The sequence below is a fragment of the Pteropus alecto genome, unplaced genomic scaffold (genome assembly GCF_000325575.1).
Source record: "Pteropus alecto unplaced genomic scaffold, ASM32557v1 scaffold7, whole genome shotgun sequence".
Taxonomy (NCBI): Eukaryota; Metazoa; Chordata; class Mammalia; order Chiroptera; family Pteropodidae; genus Pteropus; species Pteropus alecto.
In genome coordinates, this window is record NW_006494614.1 from 53109802 (window position 1) to 53125558 (window position 15757).

At 39.1% G+C, this 15757-nt stretch overlaps 1 protein-coding gene across 3 annotated transcripts in view; it reads right to left on the bottom strand.

Moving 5' to 3' along the window:
* DLG2 (discs large MAGUK scaffold protein 2) overlaps positions 1-15757 on the bottom strand; it is a 657893-nt gene that overhangs the window by 172113 nt on the left and 470023 nt on the right. The window contains exon 1 of one of the 3 annotated variants that reach the window (XM_025042869.1): positions 5288-5524. The exons of the other annotated variants lie outside the window; for them this stretch is intronic. The gene's annotated coding sequence lies outside the window, so the exon portion shown is untranslated. Of the gene's footprint in view, positions 1-5287; positions 5525-15757 lie in introns of those variants that run through there. 3 annotated transcript variants of the gene reach the window in all.

The following is a 15757-nucleotide window of genomic DNA, read 5'->3' on the forward strand; positions in this document are numbered from 1 at the left end:
CACACTGTATTAGAATTGTGGGCTCATGTGTCCATCTCTCTTGGATGATAAACTCCTTGAGTTTTAGAATTATGATTTTTCATTTTTGTAATCTCAGCACTTGGCAGAACATCTGGTACTAGTCTGTGCTTAATAAATGATTAATAACAGATAAATAAATAAACTAATATAAAATAAAGCAAGCTAATCTGGATTATTCAGACCATAAAACATCTCTTCCAAGTGTTTTGCATGTTTTTATTATTTGACTTGACTTTTCTTACATAGTTAGATTGCGACAACATATGCATAACAATTTCCTACTCTAACTCAATTCCCTAAAAGTGTTTTTTTTCTTCTTTTTCGTCCTAATTACATAAATAATGCATGGACATTACAGAAGTTCAAAAGATACATAAAACATAAAAGAGAAAGTAAAAATTAACAGAATTACTACCACCCAAGGCATGCAGTATTAAGAGTTTTCAATGCAGAGGTTAAATGATACATCTTGTTTTGTCCTGATTTTTTTTTTTTTTTTTTTAATCTCCCTGTATCATCCCTGTACTACCACCTCTGCTGGGCAAAATAAATGTGGCACGCACCTTTGTCATCACAGAATCATCAGTTTAACTGCTGTATTTTCAGATTGGGTGAACGTTCAATGTAGACATACTACGTGCTAAGTATTTACTGTGCCAGATGCTTTCACATGGATGAGGGAATAGCTATTTACTGGGACATGAGTTATCTTGTTTACATCTTCCCAGCGGCCTTGAGACAGGAATTACTATATTTGCTTTACAGCTAGAGAAAGCAAGGTTGTAAGATTTGGTGGTAGGAAATATTTCCCAAGATGCATTCTGCCTTTCCATCTAGAAAAGCACTTTAGGAAGATAAGAGGTAACAAAAACAAAAACAAAAGCAAAAATCACTCTGTAATTGCAGAACATTTTCCCCTGCATTTAAGAAATCAATAAAAAAACAGAAACTCCCCAAACCTCAAGATTTTTTTATAAATACAGATTTTGCTACCTGGAACTCCTGGCTGTTAGTTCTTTTTAGGTGGGTCTTTGTCTCCAATACAACAGAAGATGAAAAGGAGCCATTGGGAGAATGAAGCAATGGACAGAGGAAGGGGCTGTAATAATGATGGAAGGCCACACAAAGCCATTCATTGCCATCTCTGCTTTTCAAAGCGGCCTATATGGCAGAGTTCCAGTGGGACCCTTCAGGCAGCCTTCCATTAGTCTGTAGCACTAAGGGTTACAACTACAATTTGAAATTAGAGATAAGAAAAGGGCACCTGAAGTTAGCAATGTTCTCTCTGAGCAACTAAGTACGTTTTCAAATGACATAAAAGAGAAACTACAGACAGTTTTAATCCAGCTGACTCTAAAATCACCAATGTCAGTCTGTGCCTTGGAACTGGAAGGAAGGCCAATGTGTAGCCTTGATGAAAAAGCAAAAACGAGCAAAAAGCCTTACAAAACCAGCCCACTAGAATTTTAGCATCACTATTCTGAAATACACCTTAACATTCTTTAATGAAAGGCAGAGCTATCCCTAACATTTTGGGGGCTCAGAGCACGAACAAAAGTGGAGACCCCAGATCTGGACCAGTTCCTCTTCTTTTCTATACTTCCTTCCTGCAATGCAAAGGACCTTTCATGAAGATGTGTGGACATCCTAACTCACAAGTCTCAGCTGTGACAGACAAAATCCCACCCCCTGGCCTGTCTCCTACCCTCATGCAAATAGCAGCCTCTTGGTTTCCCCTCACATCCAGGGGTAGGAACACTATACGCTCCTTGAAGTGGGCTCAAGGTGTTTTGACAAAGAAATTCTGGGGACCTATTTGCCTTGAATGTGGTCTAGAGTCTAAATGTATGCATCCTTTTGGCCCACAGACTCTCCTGTCAAAGGGCAGTATTCGTTCAAGGTTACTTTTAGATTTTATCTTGGATTTGGTAGATTTATGACCTTTTAAAATTTCACATCTTTTTATACTTAATTTTATATTTCAGTGAGAATTACAAAGATGACTCAGGAAAATGTAATCTTGATTGGCATAAAACAAAAATGAGAGCAAAGGAAACCACCAATTTCATTTCTTATATTCCCTAAACTCTGTTAGCAGTTAAATATGTGGGGAGAAGAATCAAGCAGATATAGGGCCAAGATCCTAAAATGGAATCATGTAGAGCTGGGAAAATCTTATTGAATAATTCCACCATGGTGGTTATGGTGTAGATTCTGGAATCAGGAAGGTGTGAGTTCAAATTCTGACACTGCCATATGCCAATTTAAATTAGTATTTAAATAAATGTTCTCTAATCTGGTTTCCTAATTTGATAATGGGAATCGAAATAGAATCTACTTGGTAGGGTTGTGATGAGCATTAAGTGAGGTAATGCATGTGAAAACATTCAGTACATTGCCTGGGATGTAATAAGAGATATTTACTATAATTAGGTACTTTAATGCAATGTCAGAGTTGGAGTTAGGGCCAAATCGTTGTTTAGCAAATGACTTAGAAGGCTATGATATATTATTTGGCTCCATTTGAAATTCAGTTTATCCTTTGAATAATTTGTAAGGACTTTGGATGTCACTCTAAAAATTAGTTGAAAGCGAACTGAAAGGTAATAATTCTCTTTACTAGGTTTTCAAAATAATAACAAAATTTATCTAGCTGTATGAAGTATATTTTGCTAATAAGAAAAATCTGTATAATCTTTCTATTTATGTACTGTGCATATTTCTTTCAAAACCAACATCCAAATGAGTTAACATATTTTACAAAATTCAACTTATAATGATGATGAGAACCTTCTCTTGGGTCCTCTTTGTACCAAACAGTGTACTGCTTGCTGTATATACATCATTTATCTGGTATAATCTTCCTCACTTTCCCCTCAACCATTTTACAGATAAAGAGAGTGAGGTACAGATATGACGACACAAAGCCCCTTCACTTTCCCTGAGAACACTGCTGGAGCCAGGTTTCTGAACAGCTCCTCTAACCTCTCCCCGCTCCCACCCTCCCCAAGCTCTGTCAAAGAAAATTACATGTGTCACATAGGCAAAGTGTTAATGCTTCTTTGGCTTTTAATCCTTTTTTGAGGGACATGTTTCTCTCTCTCTCTCTCTCTTTTTCTCTCTCTCTGTGTGCGTGTGTGCTCTCTCAGAAGGCATTTGTCACCATTCCTCTTCATCTTGTTATAAATTTAATTGAGAATAACTCATGCTAAATTTTCTTTTGTTGCTATAAATAGAGTTAATTTTGGTGGGTGGAAAAGATGGAAAAACCACCACCAAATGAAAAGAAACTCAGTTTATTGAGATTGGTACATTGGTTCATTTCTCCATAAAAGCACTCTGAACGAAGAACCAGAGACCGTTGCAAAATAAGCCACGGGCTCTGGCATGAGACGTTTAAAAATGTGAAACAATAAAAACCAATGTACAGTGCATTTCAAAGGTACTTTACAACTATATTGTCCTTGGCATTAAGATAATATTAACACTTTTAGGAACCTTCAGCTGTGTGTCCTGAGCTTTATAAAGCCTCGTGGGCTGGCAGGACCATCAAATGCAGATGTTCGTTTATACCTGCAATGATTTGCTGAATTTCCTACCTTAATCATCATTGTTGTAGCCCAGAGGCTTTGAGCTGTACAGAAGACGAAAAGACATTTTACAGACCCCTTGTGGGGCAGCCCTTGTAGAATAGAAACCAAGTCTCAGGTTACATACCCCTAAGTGCCAACCACAATATATCACTCCTCTCCTCTTTAAGCAGAACTTATTCAGGGAAATGGAAAATATGGGAAAGCTATTTTTGGACAAAAGAAATAAGCCTGAAAAATGTGTTCCTGGAAACAGATATATTCCATATTTCCAATTTGCCAGGTTTTAGAGCAATCAGAAAGTATACTAAGAAAGGAGAAATAACTTTATTGGAAGTGTAGTGATGGTACTGATGACCAAAATATTTATCAGGAAAAAGCAAAGAGCAAGCTAAGTCTCTGGTGAGAAAAAATGCATATATCTTTTTTCAAAGAGATGCTAAAATGGGTAGCTTTTCTTGGGGATAAAGAGGATGTTCTTGTCAGAGCTACAGCTTCTACAGCTAAAGAGAAAGTGCAATTATGTCTAAGGTAAATGCTCTGAGCAGACAGTTATGGGTTCGGAAAACAGTAGCTCCTTGCCAGTGCAAAAAAGCAAATGTCAACAAGCCAGACACACATGAAACATTCAGAAAAATGTCTTGCTATTTCACTCCATATATAATATGCCATATGACACCACAGTTAAATCTGCTACTGCAAAAAAAAAAAAAAAAAAGTACGTCAAGCTGTTGGTTTCCATGAGCTTTGGACAGAGGCAAAACAATACAACATAAAGGAGTCCAGGAAGGTATCAGCTTTCGCTTCTTTCCTTCTGAGGAGGAAATGACTTCTTACAGCTAGCCAACGGGGAGTTGGCGCTTATCCTGCCTGGAGCCAGGACCTGGAATGAGGAGGACCTGGAGCATACCCAGATGAGGACCAAAATGCAACCTCGGGTAATTATTAATGGGAATAGGAAACTAGAGAAAACAGTCACAAGTTACACAAATACAACAGTCATGCCTTCTGTATTTGTCTGTCCTGCGGGTTTGTTATGTAGCTGTTTTCATAAAGATCCTGTCTTTTCTTCCACCCTTTCCCACATCATCAACAGGCACGCCAAATGCAAATCTCCCGATTCTGATCCCATCCCGGCAAAATGCAAGGACGACTACCATACCGAGTTTCGCAATAATCTCCACAATGACAATTATTCACAGCCCCTCAGTTCTGTTCACACAAAAGATCGCAATTTGAATCTTGCCTTGAACAGGTTCAGCTTTGTTGGAGCTGGTTACCAGGCAAACTGTCGTTTTAAGATTTACCGAATGCTGGGGAGGGTAAGCTCGGGGGTGGGGATGGACACAGCACCCTCTACATACCTCCTTTTGGCAGCTAAGAAAAACAATTTCATGACAAAGAGACTTGTTTCTTTTCAAAGCTCACCCAACAAATGAAACTGACAGAATGAAACCTGAGAAACTTTAGCAACCTAAGAAAGCAGCCTTCCAAGGATCAAGGTGAATAATTGATTTGTTAGGTTTTGTTTCATCTCATTAAAGAGAATTATGGAATTTGTCAGAAGCCCGAAACACTAACACACACTTCTGACAGCAAGTGCGTATTCTGAACTACAAATACGTTTGCTAAGCTTATTCAACAACAACGATTAGCTGCAAAGCCAGGGAACTTACCGAGCGCAAAATTATTGGAACAAAGCAGGGAGGAGGCAGGAGGCACCAAAAGCAGCTTCTCCGTCTCCTTGGTGCCAGGTTCTCCTGTCTGCCGTCCGGTTCACACTTGCCTTTATAACTAAGACTCCGACAGAACTCACTAGCGAAACCTGATGAATTATAAAACAGCCCCTCCTAGACTCTCATATTTTACATCACAGGGGGTGACCATGTAGCATCCTTGCTCCCTGGGTACATATATTTCCTGGTAACTCATCCTGATAAATATATCAGCCTTAGAAGCAGATACAGTAATTGGTGCTTGGGATGTATCAGCATTAACCAATAAGATGCTTTCCCACCACAATACCGTACCCCTGTCCTCTGCTGGTGTTCCCCCACACCTTGTCAAGGTGGATCCACCCAACCCAGTAGGGGGTAGGCAAAATGGCAAAATGTGGAGAAAAGCCCTTGCATGTCAAATGCACACATAGCAAGGTGTGTAGTACTCAGGGTTAATTCTCATAATAGTTCTGTAAAGATCAGCCCTCATATTTGCATAGCGTGTCACAGTGTACCAAACACTTTCACTCTCCCTGAGCCTCTTAGCAACCAGGCGAGGTATCAGTAACGCTACAGTATAAATAAGCCTCTAGAGCTCAGAGACGTTAAGTGACTTTGTCCAGTGTTCACAGAAATCAAGGGATGCAAGGAGCCCCAGGGATTGAGTTATTCGACCTGCTCACTGTGCAAGATGAGGAACTTGTAGCAAGAGAGAGAAAGTAACTTGTATGGGTCACACAGTTTTCAAGTGTGATTTGAGCTTGAATCCAAACCCGTCTTCCGACGTCAACAGCAGTGTCCTTCTATCCTACCATGCTACCTCTAGAGCTTGGAAGCCCTGAAAATGGGAGGACATGCAGGAATCAGAAACAGTATTATTGATCGACAAACAATCATTAACAGGCAGGCTGTGTGGAGGAAGAGCAGTGCCTGAGCTCTTTGCTTCCTCTCTCACAGGTCAGTATAACCTCTTTAGGTTTATTGGATATCAATACTAGAAATCCTGCTTTCAATAATAGCAGCTACTATGGAGTACTTCTTATGTGCGAGGCAGCGTTCTAGGTGTTTAGATGCATTTAACCTTCAAAACACCCCTGTGAGGTAGGTATTATCATGACGACATATTGCACATGAGAAAAACAGAGTCAGAGAGGTTAACGAATCCAAACAGGATCACAGCAGCTAAGACTCGACTCAAGGCACCCTGGTATCAGAGCCTGCAGTCAAACACAGCATCCTCTCCCAAGCAGTGTTTCACATCAACTGTAGGAGGCAGATGAACAATGCGAGCAGATTTACTTACTATGGCATTTGGTAGCAATTATAGCAAGATCAGAGCTTTTCAGCTACACAGACTTGTGCTTAATGAAGCCCTGGCTTTGTTACTCCCCGCTCAGCAACCTGTGGTGGCTCCCCTTTCACCTAGGATTTGCTCCTTCACTGCTTTTTTAAAAAGTCCAATGAGAGAATAGGTGTAATGAAGGGATGGAAGACGCTTTTTTATTTATAGCACTTATCTCTACTTAAACTTATATTCTATATTTGTTTATTTCATTAACTTTTGCTTCCCCGCCCTAGAATATAAGCTTCATAAAGCAAGAGGCCTTGTCTGTTTTGTCTATGGCTGAATCTCCATCACTAGAATAGGGCCTGCCACTTAATAGGTATTTATAATATTTATTAAATGAAGGTGTTCCAAGTCCCGTTTTTCCTACTTCTTAGTTATATATACTTGCATAAATTAATTACTATTCCTAAATCACAAATTTCTCAATTATAAATTTTCTTGAAAAACAAACAGCGCTTACAATATATTCAGCCTCTCCTGTGAATGACCCTGATAAAATGGTTCCATGAGACTGGTCAGTGGTATGGGTTAACTTGTGCCTCCCCCCTTAAAAAAACAAAAAACAAAAAACAAAAACAAACTCATGTCGAAGTCCTAATCCCCCAATAAATCAGAATGTGATCTGAAGTATTATGTGGAAATAGGATTTTAGATGTTATTTAATTAAGTTAAGAAGAAGTCATACTGGAGTAGAGTGGGTTCCTGATTCAATATGGCTGGTGTCCTTATAAAGGGGAAATTTGGACGGATACGTACACAGGGAGAATGCTCTGTGAAGATTGGAGTTACGCTGACACAAACCAAGAAACTACCAGAAGCCAGGAGAGAGGCCTGAAACAGATTATTCCCTAAGGAATCTATTCAGCGGGAGCATGGCCCTGCTGACACTTTGTTTCAGACTTCTGGGCTCCAAAACTATGAAACAATAAATTTCTGTTGTTCTAAACCACCTAGTTTGTGGCTTTTTTTTTTTTTTACAGCAACCCTAGAATATTAATACTGTCAGATATTATTATCCTCATCTGAACACACAAGGAAATTGCAGCTCAGAAAAGTTTAGTAACTTGCGCCTGGTTTCACAGCTAAGAATTAGTAGGGCCCGGATTTAAACCAGATCTGTGCGACTTCATAGCCCATAAACAGTAGCAACTGTAGTTCTTAGAGGCTGATCCCTGACCCTTGTTGGTCCAGGGCAGGATGGGAAACATAGGATGCAGTGATTTTTTTATCAAGCTAAAATGACCTTCTTTCATTATAAGATTATGTCCTTTCTACTGTTTGTTTTCTCTTCCTATTGTTTTTGCTATTAAGTTGTCTTTTTATTTCTGAAATGATGGTGAGAATAGAGAGTAGTTTTTTGGTCTTGTGTGTTTTTAATGATCTTTGTTTTATTGACAAGATAAAAAGTTGGCATTCTAGTGGCCTGTAAAATTTGTTCTGATATGTTTCTGGTCTAGGAAATGTAAAATTCTGGAAACAACTGTTCCAAAGCTGTCTACTTTCAACAAACAAGAAAGCTCTTCACACATAGCCACATTTGGTGGTAGAAGAATGCTTTTCTCTCAATCACCTGAGAAGGCCCCTCCCTTCTCAAATGTAAAACATCTGTGCTAAGCTCCCATCTTATTACCAATAAGTTAAGTAGGTATAATCCCATGCAAAAATTTGTATAATTCTAACAATATTCATTCATAACTGAATTCAACTAAATTCAGATTTTTTTTTAGTCTTGCCCCTCTCCTTCTCCTCTTTCTTAGTGAAGATTTTCTGTTTTGGTAAAATCCTGCTTTTGAGTCGATCCATTTCCTTTGGACCTGTGGGTTTATGCAACCATCTGAGGATTAAATGCAATCACTTCTGTTAAGTATCTAGAATATCACAAAAGCTCTCAGTAAATGCTAGTTCCTTTCAAAGAAAGTGGTAAAGCTTTATGCATCCAGGAGGGAAATAGTTTCAGGACCAAAGATTTAGAGCAACTGGATGACTGTAAGATCAGCCAACCTGGGGTGTTAATGAACTTTATTCTTTTGCTGAGCATTCAGTGATCCACAAGACTTTATTGAAATTGTGGTAGTCTATTTTTTATGAATTCTTCTTCATGAATATGTATGGATTATATGTGTACACACATATAAACATATATAGATACTGAAAAATCATATGTATCATTAATATTAATTTGATTGGTATATGTGTACCCTCTTCAGTTTCTGAGAAACTCAGAAGGAGAAAGCCTTCATACAAATAAGAGTTTGCTTTCTTTGCTTAAGCATTATCTGGTCCCCTATAATTTAATGTATATCCACCAATTTGCCCTATCCTGGGAAACCTTAGTAAAAGCAAACTTTGACCCATCTATTTGTCAGTTATCTCAGACTCCAAATCAATAAAGGATGGATTCCTTCATTCCATGAGTATTTATGGAAGGCCTATTATATCCCAGGCACTGTGTTATTATGTTGGATGCCAGAAGGACAATGCAATCAATGTCAGATTTTCTGTCCTCTAAGGCAGCAGTCCCCAACTATTTGGCACCAGGAACCGGTGCTCCTATGAGAATCTAATGCCTGATGACCTGAAGTGGAGCTGAGGTGATGATGCTAGCGCTGAGGAGCGGCTACAAATACAGATGAAGCTTTGCTTACTCTCCCACCGCTCATCTGCGGTGCAGCGTGATTCCTAATAGGCCCCAGCTGGGTACAGGTCCGTGGCCTGGGAGTTGGGGACCCCTGCTCTAAGGGGTTCTGAGTCCAGGGAGTAACAAGCAGATCGTAGCTAAATACACAGCTGCACGGCCTGTTTTATAAGGGCTCTCACTGAGGGGCTGTAGATAGATGCCCAGAGGGAGGGCCTCCAACCTCTGCAGTGCAGTGTGATTCCTAATAGGCCCCAGATGGGTACAGGTCCGTGGCCTGGGAGTTGGGGACCCCTGCTCTAAGGGATTCTGAGTCCAGGGAGTAACAAGCAGATCGTAGCTAACTACACAGCTGCACGGCCTGTTTTATAAGGGCTCTCACTGAGGGGCTGTAGATAGATGCCCAGAGGGAGGGCCTCCAACCTAGTCCTGAGTAGGTGAGGTTGAGAAGGCTTCCTGGAGGAGAGGATGTCGAAGCTGAGTCTTGATGACTAGGAGGCAACCAATTAAGAAGGGGATACCCATTCAGAGTGAGAAGCATGTGATATGCAAAGGTCTGGGTGACAAGTTATTGACCACGGATCTCTGGGGGAGTGGATTTTTATCCATTTATCACTTAATATCCTAAGTACATGTGATGGATAAAAGACTAACTTCAGAATTTAGGAATACCAGAGAATAATCAGTCCTTTTTCATCAACTTCTATAATACAATGAAGGCTGAAGTGGAAAATGTTATGCTTTATAGTTAGACAGTCCTGATTCATTCAAGCTGACCTTTGCAAGCTGCTTACCTCCTCTAAATTGAACCTCTGTTCCTTGTCTATAAAATAGGGATAATGGTACCTATCTCATACAGGTGTCATGTTATTGTGAAATTAAAAATGTGAATATCCTACTTTCTGCCTGCAACAAAACAGACACCAGAGTAAATGTTAATTCATGTCATAAAAACACTTGTGTCATTGTGAATAAGAACCTACCTCACTCATACCAGCTCTTGTTTCCCACTGGAATAATTTTGTTTTCCTTCTAGACTAGCTGTCTCAAATCTTTGATTGCTGACATTGTCATTCTAAAAAATTTTGAGCACACACCCCCCTTATCTAAATATTTTCATACTTATAAATTGTATGATGTACAGCCATAGTACTATGCATAGTATGTACATTATAAAACCTATAAGAAAACAGAAATTTAAAGGCTGAGATAAAAAATTCATATAAAGAGAAGGGCTGTCATTTTATATACTCTTGGGATACATACACCCACTTTGGAGAACACTAAGAGGTTCTAGAGAGAAAAGACCTGATATCATTTATTCATAGAGCACCTAGAAGTGCACACTAGGCACTAAAAAAAATGCCTAGGAATTAAAGAGGCAACACTGGAACATCAGTAAGGAAAAAAACAAACAAAAAGCCCCAAACTGGGTGATCTACTAATATTACTACATATTCAAACCAGTTTTTATATTTTTAATTTTAACATATTTTAATAATAATGAAAATTTAATATAATAGAACTGCTAAGCAACCAAAATGCAAGTGTCTCCCATGGCAAGAAGAGAGTTAATATATTTCTTTTTTGAAAGGGCTAATAGTAATAGTAACCATTTGCTGAGCAGTTATAAAGGTAGACACTATGCTTATCACTTTACATTTACTTTCTCATTTGATCTTTAGAATAATCAGGGCACCACTGCATCTCTCTAGAAAGTATCAAACATATTTTGGTGTCTGTTGTGGGTCTGTAAGCCATCGTCTGCACGTCAAATCTGGCCCACTGTTTGTTTTGTACATCCCATAAAGCGAGAATGGTTTTCAAATTTTAATTGGCTGAAAAACACAAAAAAATAACTGTTTTTTAAATTTAGTTTTATTTTATATTAGTTTCAGGTGTATAGCATGATGGTTAGACATTTATATAATTTAAAAAGTGATCCTCCATAATTAGTCTAGTGCTCACCTGGCACTATACATAGTTATTATAATATTACTGTCTATATTCCTTATGCTGTACTTCACATCCCAATGACTGTTTTGTAGAAAAAAGAATAATGCTTTGTGACATGTGAAAATTATATCATAGTTAAATTTCACTGCCCATAAATAAAGCTTTATTGGAATATAGCCATACTCATTCATTTATGTATGATCTATAGCCGCTTCAATATGACAATAGAGTTGGTGAGTTGTAATAGAGACCATATGGCCTATAAAACCTAAAATATTAATTATCTGGACCTTTATATATTTACAGTATGCTAAGCCCGAGTGTATGTGAATGGAGTCCCCTGGAATTATGCAGGTTGCTTGCAGCTTGCACAGTTCTAAGTCATGGCCCAGATAACAGTCCTACATGGAAATGAAGGCTCAGTGAGGTTAAGTCACTTGTCATGTAATTAAGAAGTGGAAAAACCAGAGGATCTGAGGGCAAAATTTTAAGGCTGGAATATGCCCTTGATCCTATCTGGAGTTTAGGACCTTTTTCTCTGATGCTCTTTTGGCTACACGACTTAGCCAGTCACTGCCAATACAACTTCCCTAGTGCCTCCACTATCTTCTTTGTGATCTCATGCCGGGATTTTAACATTGTTATGGCTAAGGTCAGGGTGGAGTGGAGAATGGATCAATGGAACAAAAGCAAAACTCATTCCTTTATAACTACCTCCTTGAGTCTCTCCTTGGTCCCTGAGTATGAGGCTTTGCCATCTCTGGCTGAGCTGAAAACGATGAAAAGGACATGTGAGGGAACTCTGGAAACCTCATTACTGGCTCTTTGCCTACAGAAACTCTGCTAGCTTATCATCTTTCCCAAGGAACTTCAAACTTACACTGGCTTAGCTGGTTCCTTCCTGGTACCTTAAACAAGCTGTTCTGCCTAGCTAAGATCAGAATTTGATAGGCCAGACTCTGCATCTGCTTTTCTATCCTGGGGAATATGTCCCTTTTTTCCAACCCTCATTGTATCTGATCCTCCTTGGGTCTCAGCCATTCCTGGGTTGTAATCTGGATGCTGTATAATGCAAGTCACAATGACTTCTTCCTGGACAGTATCCTGGAGGCCAAGATACATTAACATAATTTCCGCGGCTGCCCAATTACCACCAGAATTTTGCTTCTGAGCAAGAACAACTAACACTGGCAAATAACCAACTATGTAAAGTTGTAAGAACAGCTTTCACATAAGTTAATCTCATTGAATCCATCCAGCAAAAAGAGATTCATTACTCCTATTTTATAAAGACACTAAGACTCAAGAGGAATTATGCAGTATATACTTTGTACGTATCTGGTGAGTGGTAGGTCTGGCCTTCAAACCTCCAGCTCTGACTCCTAAGTGCCTGTCACTTCAATAAAGAAGCCCTTCATTACGAAGTCAGTTTTTGCCATGATATTCATTAAAAAGCGAGCAAACAATCACTCCCACAATTCTACCCCTCAAATCATGGCATGATTGTCCTTTATAATTGGGACACTGCAATATTATGGAGTTCAATGATGGGCAGAATTTAAACTTATTAGCAAATCATTTAAGCAACCTGATCCCTCTGTAAATCTGCAAAATGCATATAACCACTTGCCTTACCTTATAGGGTTGTTATGAGGATTATATGAAAGAATGTGAGTATTCCATTCATATTAAGTGTTTAGAATAGGCAAATCCATCCAGAGAGTAATCTGGTGGTTGCCTGCAGTTACTGAAGGGGGATTGAGAGGAAATGGAGAGTGACTACTAATGGGTGTGAGTTTTCTTTAGGGGTTGATGAAAATGCTCTAAAATTGATTATGGTGATGATTATACAACTCTATGAATATACTATAAAGCATTGAATTATATACTTTAAGTGGGTGAATAATATGATATATGAATTTAAAAATAACATAAAGTGCTTAACACGAGCAGCACAAAGTAATGTTTAGAAATGTTTGTTTTGTCACTATAGTTTTGAGGCAGAGACTGGCTGATTCACCAAGCCCATTTCCTCTTCCCCTGGAGCACAAACGTATACTCCACCCTAGAAGTTAGGCATAGCCATATGTCTGAGTAGTGGACAGGGGAATGTGAACTCTGGTCAATGAAATGGATTGCGCCTGGTTCATGAAAACACTCCCCTTGCAAGCGTCATGTTCTCTTTCTCTCCCACCAGCTTGATGCCAATGAATCCCTTGACCTTGGAAGTCCCAAGTTTAAGATGGAGGAGCTACAGCTTGAAAATAGATCCTGAATCTCTGCCCAGAGGAGAGTTAAAGACAAGTTTTGGACTTCATGAGAAAAAAAAAAAATAAACTGCTATTGTTTTTAAACCATTATTCATTTTGAGATATGATTGTAACAAGAGTTAGTATTATTATAATTATTATTGTTACAGCTTTAACTTTTCCAAATTGTCTTAAATCAACTGACTGTGGATTAGCTGGCTATGCTGGGTCTGGGGTCTTGAGGGCATACTGGAAAGACTGTCTGGCAAATACAAACATTCCTTTAATTCTGTCAAATAGTCTTTGGACAGTCTGGAGAGGGTATAGAGTTTCTAATTAGCTTTACCAACCTGGGGAAGCTGAGTTCTTGTTCTGCTCTCCAGTCTTTTCAGGAAGGGCCAGCTGAACAGCAGGCAACGTGAAATCAGACTATGAGCAGCAGCAGGGTGTGGAGAAAACTCAGCTATGTGCTTGCTGCTCTGCACTTCTCCCCTGCTCTCCTTCATGGAGGACACATACCCTATCACTTTTTTCTTTGATAAAAGGGAAAACAATACAAATCAAAGATGTGACCCAATCAGATGATGTATCATCCTTGCTCAGTGCTTTCTAATGCAGTATCCTTCATTCTCTAAGTGTAGGAGGCAAAGAGAGCTATTAGCTCTCCTGGTGAATAACGACAAAATATTTGATTGTTATTGTCTCTCATTCGGAAGAGTCACTGTCAGAAGTAAAAACTCTGAGTCATGCTTTAGAAAAGGTGAACAGAAGACATGCAATCACAACAAAAAGGTGGCAAAGTAGACAGGGAACAATCACTGGGGTGAGGGGTCTCAGGTTTATGAGCCTCTTCCCTCTGTCAAGTGGAGCTAACAATGCCTTTGCTGTCTTTCTCACAGAGGACATTGTAAGGACATGTGCTTGTGTAAAATAAAAGAGCACTCAGATCTTATAAGAATAGCTAATGATTCCCAAGTATTTACTGTGAAGTCCTTTTACATGGCTTGTTTAATCTTGTCAACAAGCTTAACAAGCTTATTACATAAGTATTATTAGCCCCACTTATGAGATAAGGAAACTGAGCCTCAGAGAGGTTAAACAAAGCTGAATCCCCATGATCACACAGGCATAAGCAGAAGAACAGTGACTCTGGTAGATGTCAAAAGCCCTGGTAGATGCCAAAAGCCCACATCTCTAAGTACCACACCCTTCTCGACATTCAACAAATGGAATGTATTACCAAGGTGAATGGCTCTTCTACTGGAGAATCCAGGATGCCCAAAGCCAAGATGCCTACCCCTACGCATTTCATTGCAAAGAGAGAATGTCCTATAAGGCAGCTTGCATTCAGTCATATGATGTGCTTGAGAGAACAATGCCACACATAGGAAAAGGGAAGAACAAAGGCCATTGTCTTGGGCTCCAGAGACTAGCTTGCCTGAACATGATTCATAAAGCCATTCACATAAATTTTCAATATCACATCATTGCAGGTAGAAATGTGACCTTCCAGATAGAAAGCATGTCTTCTTGCTGAAAATAGCTTCTTCCCTCTTTCAGCACAAACTCATAAAGTGAGAAACAAGAATCTGAATTTATCTCTGCTTCCTGTTTGCCAGATACTTTCCCTTTTCCTTTAATCTCACTGTCTCATTGTTTCTCTCATTTCTTCTTAGTATGCTCTATTAAAACCAGATGGAGCACTAGCAATGTGAAGCTGGTTTTAAAGCCCAGGAGACATGCATCATAAATAAATAAACAAATGAACAATTCAGCAATTGGTAAATCAGGTGGGAATGAGTTTAACAATAGAGGTGAGAAAATAGCTGAAAAGCTACTCCCTGATGAAAGATCTGAATGCCAGCCAAGTTCTTTTCACTTAACAGGTAACCACACTGCCTTCCTTCAGTAAATCAGGGGCTAGAGAGAGGAGCACTGTGGAGGCAGCTACAAAGGGCTTCACAGAAATAGACAGTGGCCCTCTGGCCACTTTGCCTTACCAACATCCAGATACATTATCCAGTGGTGACTGTTACATATTTGTTCACCACCTATAAAAGGAAGACATTTTCAAGGGATGCTTTTCTTTAAATATATTCTTCTTCCTTTAAGTCTTACATAATTCAACTATCATCCCATGTGAAGCTTACTTAATTTAAAGAAAACCATAAGTTGAGTTAATTCACTGTGAAGGGTTATGGAAGATGTATTTATTCCAGAAAGTCAGCAGCTGTATAATG